Raw genomic sequence first — 10,153 nt, 5'->3', positions numbered from 1 at the left:
CTGACTGACTGACCCACCCACACCTCCCCGCACACTGACTGACTGACCCACCCACACCTCCCCGCACACTGACTGACTGACCCACCCACACCTCCCCGCACACTGACTGACTGACCCACCCCTCCCCGCACACTGACTGACTCACCCACACCTCCCCACACACTGACTGACTGACCCACCCCTCCCCGCACACTGACTGACTCACCCACCCCTCCCCGCACACTGACTGACTCACCCACACCCCCCCGCACACTCTGACCCACCCAAACACTGACTGACACACACACTGACTTACACATACACACTGACTGACACACATACACACACACTGACTGACACACACACACACACTGACTGACACACACACTGACTGACTGACTGACATACACACACACACACTGACTGACTGACTGACTGACTGACACACACACTGACACACATACACACAAGGAATTCACACTTAGTGCAAATAGCTAATACATGGGATGTGTGCCGAGCACGCGCATTCTAAGTCAAATTTATTTGCGTTTTGTAACTGAAATTGTATTTTGATTTTTAATTAAAACATCACCAACACAAATACAATTTCTGTGACAAAAGTCAAAGAAGTTTCACTTACTATGCGCGTGCTCAGCACACACAGCTTTTTTTTTTTTTTTTAATGTTGCAGTGGTCTCAATTTTGTACTTTAAACTGTGAAGGGCTAACAAAGTTGAAGAGACAATGTTATATTGCTTAATCCTTATTGCATCGCCAGTTTACATTCTTAAGTCGGACGGCACGTGCTCCTAGAAAGTATGCCAAATTTCCTGTTCTTTTGGTGACCGGTTTAAATTCAAATAATGTTTATTAGCAATGTTTAGTAGTTAAGGTAAGAAATAATAAGTCTGTGCTTTGCATAATATAGAACTATTTGATTTGCAGAATGAATATCCTGCTCTTTCAAATCGTACATTATCTCTGAGTCCAAGTGCCTCTGGTAAGTTGTTTAGAACACTTAGCAATGTATTTCATTATCAATTTGCAGTGCAAGTTCATTTTACAATAATTTGGTGTACTCTGGGTGACAGAGATTTGGGAACAGGTACAGAGAAAAACAATCTTACCTAATTGATTGTCAAATCTGTAGTTAACCTGTTGAGAAGCAGACTTCACACACGTTTTGAATTATTTTTGAGTATGGAACGAGTAGATATACTGACATATTTATGGTATGATGACCAAGAGAGAACATCGATATAGGAAGGTGCAGTGCAGCAGGTTTTCTGTTATAGGTATTATTTTGTTACTCATCACAGCACAGTTTTCTCTTGCCAACTTACCTATGATATTATCTCACTTCAAATGTGTATTGACTGTCTAATTCCAATGAAAACAACATGTTTACAACAGAAGTAAATTACGACAGCCTGTCATTCCTATGACCAAATCTCGGTATATGAATTTTCATTCTGCTTCAAGGTTCTTTGGCTCAGAGGGGATACAGCTGGAGCCCAAGAGGTCCCAATACTTGGAGCTCACCTAGAAGAGTACAAAGGACCAACACCAGGTATGGTGAAATGACGGTAACTTCTAAAAAATGGAACAAAGGATTTAGTAACATAAGCTTTCTTCAGTACTCCTTAGTTTAATTTGAAACCTGATTTAGCTGTTGAGCAGCCAGTAAAAATCCATGTGTTTTTTCATTTCTTAACTATTTGTTTGAAAGCATAAATGTGCATTGTTTCTGTTTTTTGTTTTTAAAGGCACAATGTTTAGTATCAAATCCTGGTTTGGCTGTTGTTATTACCATCACAGTTTGGTTAATATATGGAGTCGTGATAAATGTTCCTGTAAAACATGTCACGAGAGCTGAATGTCAGATGTAAAAGAAGTACAGTACAAGCATAAATGCAACTGTACACATTATATTATCTCTCACCACATTTAACATGCATTCCAATTAGGGAGTGTTTACCGCATTCTCGTCCCTGAGCACTTCACTAATCTGCGGGTAGAGAATTTCTCCTATGGAAAAAGAGTACAATAGAAAGAAAGCCATGTTGATAAATGTCACGTAGATGCTTGAGTGTATGAAAGGGATCAACCACAAAACGGGTCTCTAAATACCTTTACAAGTCTGTAGGGGAGTGTCTTGATTGTTTATCACTTTCCCTTGACCGGGGACACATTTATGACCTGAAATCGAGGACTTTCATTTATTTCGACTTTAATCAGAGTATAAAAGACTCCATAAGTCTCTCCAAGTACTTAACCAGCACCATCATATTCCAGATAACCCCTCAGATATATACATATTAAATGTAATTTGTGGGTGAAATTAATGTATCTGCAACTGGTTACATGTAAAAATGTGTAGAATATCATTATAACAACCACGTACATTGGTTTGTACACCAACACATACTGTACAAAACATTTAATTCTTGCTAGCCTGTAGTTGTAAAGACATACCAACCCCATGGTAACTCCATTTAAATCTGGTTTTAATGGATCCTTTGGAGAGAACGTCCTTAGAATTGCAAATCTGAGTACACGCGATCCGTCTTGGTCGCCCCAGCTGTCATTTTCATATAAAGAATTAGAGAGCCGGCATTCCCTTATATATTTTAGTACATGGGCCTGCACTTGGAACCTAAGCTTTTGACACAGACGCAAGGCAGAACTTAACCAGGGTATTAACCTTACTAAATGTGTTCATCATACCGCACACAAAAGCAATATTTACTATATTGTGACTATATAAATTCAATTGAATAATAATTAAATGTTGAATCATAATTATTACTCCAGTAACTATATGGGGCAGACTTTGTAGCAGGCTTTCCAGAAATAACGAGACCACACACCAGGCAACCTGAATTCCAAGATGTATTGCAGGTAAGTGGTACAAACACCCAACGTTTCGGTCCTACAAACTGGACCGAAACGTCGGGTGTTTGTGCCACTTACCTGCAATACATCTTGGAATTCAGGTTGCCTGATGTGCGGTCTCGTTCTTTCTGGAAAGCCTGCTACAAAGTCTGCCCGGTGAGGATACTTTTGTCTATCTGCTTATTATGGGACAAGCACCTACAATCACTTTTATACACGAGAATGCCATCTGTTCATATATATATATATATATATATATAATATATATATATATATATATATATATATATATATATATATAGTCAATCGGTGCTAGAGGTATCATATGGTTCTCTTGGTGGCTCTAACAGGTTGTGGTGGTCCCTACTGACATGTCCTAGCACTGTGCTTGAGCTCAGAGGGATCGCGAGACTGAGATCCGTGTTCTGCATTCAGTTTCCATCCCCCCTACGCTCCTCACATTGAAGTGGCAGTTGTGAAGTGGGGGAAAAGTAGCCAGGGCGTGGCAGGTTCTCTTGCACTCTCCTAGGGGCTGAGGCCTATTGTTCATCAGGATTTTTACTGTTTCCCTTATGGAAATATGCAGCCCAGAAGACTCCCATTCATACACAAATACTACAGTATTACTACCAACTCTGACTCCAGTTAGGCATGTGGTGTATTTCTGTCTCTGTGCCGCACAGATTGTATTTACAGTAACTAATTTCACGTACATTTTGCTGAAGATGGCATCTCACCAGAGCTTGTAGTAAATAATACATTTGTAAAGCGTGGCGAATATTTGGAAATGTCACTAATTATTTGTTTGTGGCGGAAGTCCCAAATTGACCAGTTTTGCTCATTTGTGTAACATTTTTATCTCCAGTCGCGACATTAAAATAGAATACGTAGAACCTGCCAATGTATAAACTGTTGAAACTTCTCTTAAGGGTTAACGTGAAAGTTGTGTACATTCTAGTTATGATAAATTAAGTTAACCACATGCTCCATAGATCCTGGTAGATTAGTGAATGCCAGATATGGGGGGGGGGGGGGGGGGGTGAAGAAGTAACAGCATTAGAGACCCCCTGTATTTGTCTTTTTCATCTCTTTGTATTTGTGAAGAGTTATGGGATATTAAAGATTTCTAAAATACTGCTCTTCTTTTTAGCATCTACAGGAAATTGAGCTACAAGTAAGATATTGACTCGGCTGCTGAGAACTGCAAGATCATTTTTGAAATATGTATATTTTTGTACTGATTCATGCTTAAGCAATCCCTTTGCTGGTTGCATTTTATCCTAAGAGTAAATCATTAAAGTCCTTTTAGGTTGCCTACAAATGTAGGCAAATCTAGCATTCCTGGAGCCACGGCAGAAAAAAAACAAACATCCCTAGGCTCCAGGGAAGGTAAAAGCCACGGCTTCCTGTGGGAGAGGGTTCATTCCTTGTATCTGTCCCTAGGCACTATCGATGCCTGCTGCCGGGGAACGCTGTGGTCACAAGCCTGTGGCTTTCCTAGCTTATAGGTAAATTTAGTTTAGCTACACCTGTATTAAGCATCTGCACATTTTACAACGGGAGTCCACAGCTGTACGTCTCCAGTTTCTGCATTGTCCCTTATGTAGGTGAAGGTGGATATTGCTCTCCATCGCCTATCTCCCAGGAGCTATAATACGCACGTGAAAATGTTGTCATAGAACTCAGTTGGTCATGTCATGAGATGCGCCGTAACATCACGGAATCCAACATTTCCATTCTTGACGCGTATTTCGTGTGCCGACTGAGAATAAACCTGTAAACCTTTTGTGTGGATAGGAAGTCTCAGCTATATTACTAACGTGTTAAGTGGATTTGAAATGCAGATTTGGGGAAATCTGAATTCGCCGCATTTTATCCTTTTTTTACTTCCAATTAGCAAGTAAATTCAGTTGAGTTGAAAAGCATGGTTTTAATGTTAGGATACATTTTTAATCGAGGCAATTGTGTAACTGATAACGGGATATTCCTGTAATGTACATGTTTTTTTTTTATTTTAACTGCCACTTAGTGTGTCTAGTTCAACTGTTTCTTAATTGTAAAAACATTTCTATTTAGATCCGTTTTATCCAAATGTAATACTTATTTTAAATATTGTGGCGATTCTTTTCTTTTTTTTAAATTTTTTTATTATTATTTTAAAACACCGATTGCCCAGTTATACAAATACTATGGAAACCTCAACATTTATGCTGAAAGATGTAAATATTTTCAACAGTATGGTTGTGTTCACTAAACCTGTATATGGTTACTTTTATACAGTATTTGTTCAATGTAATGTTTTTGTGAGTTAATATTGTGGAACTGTCATTAAACTTTGTGGTTTACTATATAAAATACTTCGTCTTGTATAGTTATTGTTTTTGTATGTCCAGATTTTGTGAAAATATTCATGTTCTCAAAAAAAAGCAAGAAAGTTATATTTCCTGAAATTGAAGTTTACTGCACGATCCTAACACACTACACCTGTATAGCAAGTCCTCTACTATACGTTCTCACCATATATAAGGCCAGCATTTAGCAACAAGTCACGTTCATTCAACACTGAATGATGCATAAAATATACCTGGCTGTTAGAGGGCATACTTTTTACAATAACTTGTTCTCCTTGAATTATTCTAAGGATTTTGTATTGGGTGCAAGAATGTAAACTGGTTTGGCATTCCCTTCCGTAGGTGTAAAATGTATTACTTTGCCTCATAATGTATTGTTTTTTTAATCTGTAGCCTGCCTTTACATGCACAATCCTAGTTTACCAAAACATATATACAGCTCAACCCCATTATAAGGCGATCCGTTACAACGCGAATCTGCTTATACCGCGATGCAAGCGTGGCTCCCACTTTTCTTATTTATGAATACTTAACACGATTATTGATATCTTAAATACTTTCTTGTACAATGCATACAATTATACATTATTTCTAACGCGATCTGCTTATAGCGCGATGTGATTCTTTGGACCCCAAGAAAAGCGTTATAAGGGGGTTGAGCGGTATAATGAAAATGTAGCAATGAAATGGTCTTTGTTTAAACAAATGTAATCAGACTTTAAAACATGTCTGCTTTAACTTCTTTTAAGTAAAATTTTATTTTCATCAAGGACCTCTTAATGAGGGGGTGGGAGTCTTCTCAATTACGCATTCAATCTTTAATTGCCAAGACCTTGATTTTTCTTGGACCTCTAACCATAACATTGAAGAAGGTGTAATGAAGGGAGCTTTGCTTGTGCTTATTCATTAAGGCTTGATAAAGATTACTTTGGTACAGTAACTGAAATGTCAAATATTAATGTTTTGAGTGCCTGTTTCTGGTTTTCATATTCTTTTCATAGGCAGAGATACTAGGGTTTAGTTAATCTTGAAATTCCTTTCAGATTTAGCAGGTCAATCAATGTCAGACTGTTCTTGGAACAACCAGTGCTGTGTCGTCATGGTTTTAGTACAGCAGTGTTATTTTGTTGATATGTGAACCTTCAGTTGCTTAGGTACTTGCAAAGAATATTACTATATAAGTGGTAACACAACCATTATTGTACATAGCATCCCCTGGGGTTACAGATGGGACAATGGGGGTTATTAATTCATCTGTAATGGCACCATCGAGTGGAAATTGCCATTGACATCCATGGGAGTTTGTGTGCCATAGTGCCTCTATCGGCTCCATCTCAATTGAATGAATAACACCCAATATGTATTTTGTACACTCCCTAAGCAAAATAAGTGGTTTGACGTAAACTTAATTAGAGAATAAACAAATATATACAGTATAGATATAGGCAGCAACGTTAAAAATTCTAGGGAAATTACCTCTGCGCTGGGCTGTGATCGTGCTTGGCCGCACTTGAGCCGCGGTCCACCACGTGATGCACGGGGAACTTGTATCGCGCCTCATCTGTATATAGATCTAGGTCATACACTTTTCATTGATCACATCATGGGTGAAGGGGATCAGGATAAATATCTAGCTCTGGGTCTTTTCAATATTTGACATTCTTCTGAAGTTTTCCAACTCTTGACAAATATACACAATGTTGGTCAGAGATACGAAGTTTAACTTGGGTGGATATTCTCTTTGTTTTTTATTATAACGGATGCAGTTCTTTAATGCGTGCTAATATCTGTTCCAAATCTACCCGTAATCTTTCAGGAACCCTATACAAAGCAACGTACAGATTCCTTTTTATCTACTTCTAAAACTTGTCACAATTTTTGTATAATCTTGTAACTTTGACCCAGTTAATCGAAAAATCATAAACTCCCTCGACAAAATAATTAAATCAATGCTTCTCATTGATTGTAGGTGGACTGCAAATATTATAAATTTTACTTCAAGTAGCTGTATACCACAGTGCATTTATTTTCTATCACCACTGAAGATCTAATGATTAGATTAGTTTATGCTATATTTACGGGTATTATATATACACCGATTTTTATTGCTAGTGTTTATTTTTATATTTATCACTAATGTATCCACCTTTAATATTTATACTGGTTTGTTTTTGTTAGTTTTGTATAGCACACAGTGCATTTTATGCGATTTTAGTATTGATTATATCATTTTTCTAACAATAATATCATACTATTAGCCGTTTTCGATTGTGTGTTGAATCAGCAGAGCTGATTCCAGTCTTCTTTGAGCTTTTTTCGCCGTGTTTACGTGGACTTTGCCCTATAAAACTGGCTATGACACATCAACCAATCAACTCCTGAGGAAGTCACGCAACGTGACGAAACGCGTAGAGACGCGGTGACGTCATCTCAGGCGGGCGTGTGGGAGGAGGTACTGTGTTCTCGTTACCTTTCAGCTGCTCTGCCTGTATTTCCAACGGTGCATTACAGAAGGAAGCTCTTTTGAGCACTTGAAACGCTGCAGGGCTCGTGGCAGGAGTCAGATGCAGCTACACCAGATGCACAGTATCACTATGCCCCCCACCCCCCCCCCTGCTCCTGTAGATGACGCCCCATACAGTTTCTCTCCAATGTACATGTTATTTTAACCTTTTGTAAGTGTATCTCCTAAGGACACTCTCCTTAATAAATTTACCCATTTTTGTACACAGTTACGCGCTATGAAGCGTGTGCTTTTTTTTGTGTTATGTATTAAAATATATTGAGAATTAAAAAATATATATATATATATTATATACATATAACCCCTCTTTATTTTACCTCAGATTATATGGCCTATCACTGAGGTGGGAGCCTGAGTCCTATGGGTTATTGTTTAATTCTTATAGTGTGAGCTACATGTTGTGTGAGACTGTAGTGACAAGATACAACACAGTGGTAATGAATTATAACAATTTTTATATTCTCATAGCTATAATTTGTGGTGTTGCATATCTCATATGAATTAGTACGGTGACTTAATCTCAGAATCACTCCATACACATATTTAAGCAAACTATACCAACAGTGCGAACGCTGTGCAAACAAATAATAACTTTTATTTCTGTCTGGCCTCCCAATCATGGGGTACTGGCCTGTAGATCCTGGTGCGCTAGCACAATCGTTGCAGCTCATAAACTGTGTGTGTGTTGCAGGCCTGGTGCTTCATAAAGATCAAACTGATGGCAATATAACTGCAGTTTAAATCCTTTGTGGGTTAGCTCACCCACTCCAACCTGGTGTAATTCATGCACAGCCGGGCTCCCTAATCTCTCTCTGTAGTAGCCTCACTCCCTCGGCTCCCTTTCCAACTGTCACTCCACTGGCTAAGCACAGTCACATGGTCCAGTGGAATGTAATTCTTAAAGGGGCCATGTCCTGTGCTGATAGCAGATACAGGGGGTTACAGTAGTATCAATCACAAAATCTGAGTGGGAATCAGGTAGTCCATGTGTAATCCCAAATAGTAAAGTGAATCCAAGTTTCCTCCGTGGATTAGTCTGAGTTACTGGTATCCTCTGAGAACATATTGAATGGGTGAAATGACATCACAATACCGTGCAGGTCATAGTACAATGAGTAATGGAATGGAGTGTTGTTCTAAGGTTCTAAGGTTTCTATGTTTCTTTATGAAGTTCAGATGCATCAGACCTTGACTCAACAGTGATTATCCCTGAAGCCTTTCATATTCTCTCCACACAACTTTCTGCTGAGGTCTGTCACTTTTATCTTACTTATTTATGGTACCAACGTCTCCGTCTGCTGATGAAGGCCCCATAGCTGACCAAAACATTGGTATCATTTCTTGACCACAATACAAACTTTTTTCATTCACTCAGTGTGCTGTGTCCTTTATCCAAGTTCCTGCCTGGGTATTGTACGGTATATATGGTTAATCGTAGATACATGCTGGGCTGCCAAGAGTGAGTTCGGGCCCCGGTGAAATGTTTTTTTCCGGGACACTTAGCAGCTCTTTTCTCTCCCGCACTTAGATGTGTGGCCGCCTCTTTGCTTACGGCCTCCTTCTCCATCTGAACCACAGCGTAAAATGACGCCGCTGACGTCACCGTGACGGTGTCGCGTTGCCATGATAACACGACGTTCTGATGTCATTTAATACTGCGGTTCAGAAGGAGAAGGAGGGCGGCAGCAAGGAGTGACAAATAATGATACTACCGAGAAAGCGAAAACATGCAATATAGTCGGGTCCCGGGCCCCCTTTCAGACCCTGTTAATTTGTACCAGCTTCTCCCCCCTTTTCCTTTGTAGTGGTGTGTGTGCACATTTTAAGTTTTGGTGGGTGAAAAAGGCAACAAAAAACCTCCATCGTTAGCATATAGCCAATAAAGAATATCACTTGTGAGCACAATCACATGTCTTAGACAGGTCTACAAACCTGCCTTTCACCATTATCATCTAGCATACAGTGCTTCCACTGCAGCAAGGGATTCTGGGATATGAATGTGCTCACAAGTGATATTCTTTATTGGCTATATGCTAACGCTGGAGATTTTTTGTTGCCTTTTTCACCCACCATGACTTAAAATGTGTTAGGTAAATCCACCCAGCCTTGAAAATTGCAAAGCCAGTACAACAAACCTCACATTGATGAGACCCATTAAGGTTGAAGCATGTCTGTGCGTGGTTTGACTGGCTTTGCATCTAATCCCATGCTGTGCGTAAAAGCTGTGTGAACAGCAGAGCATTTGCTTATATGGGGTCCATGTAAATGGATTTCAGGCAAAAGGTGACACATTGTGTGCTCATTTGCATGTAATTTCCCAGAATCCCTTGCTGCAGTGGAAGCACTGTATGTTAGGTGATAATGGTTGAAAGGCGGGGTTGCAGACCTGTCTAAGACATGTGAA

At 39.4% G+C, this 10,153-nt stretch overlaps 1 long non-coding RNA gene across 1 annotated transcript; it reads left to right on the top strand.

Annotated features, from left to right (window-relative positions):
* The first annotated feature begins 865 nt into the window (after positions 1-865).
* Positions 866-4,889, top strand: LOC142483976 (uncharacterized). Its single transcript, XR_012797520.1, has 3 exons — positions 866-979; positions 1,462-1,549; positions 4,025-4,889. It is a non-coding gene; the product is annotated as an uncharacterized LOC142483976 (long non-coding RNA).
* Positions 4,890-10,153: the final 5,264 nt, after the last annotated feature.

This window comes from Ascaphus truei, unplaced genomic scaffold (genome assembly GCF_040206685.1).
Source record: "Ascaphus truei isolate aAscTru1 unplaced genomic scaffold, aAscTru1.hap1 HAP1_SCAFFOLD_410, whole genome shotgun sequence".
NCBI classification, from domain to species: domain Eukaryota; kingdom Metazoa; phylum Chordata; class Amphibia; order Anura; family Ascaphidae; genus Ascaphus; species Ascaphus truei.
Note: the sequence above shows the minus strand (reverse complement) of the source record. Positions and strands in the feature narration are given on the sequence as shown.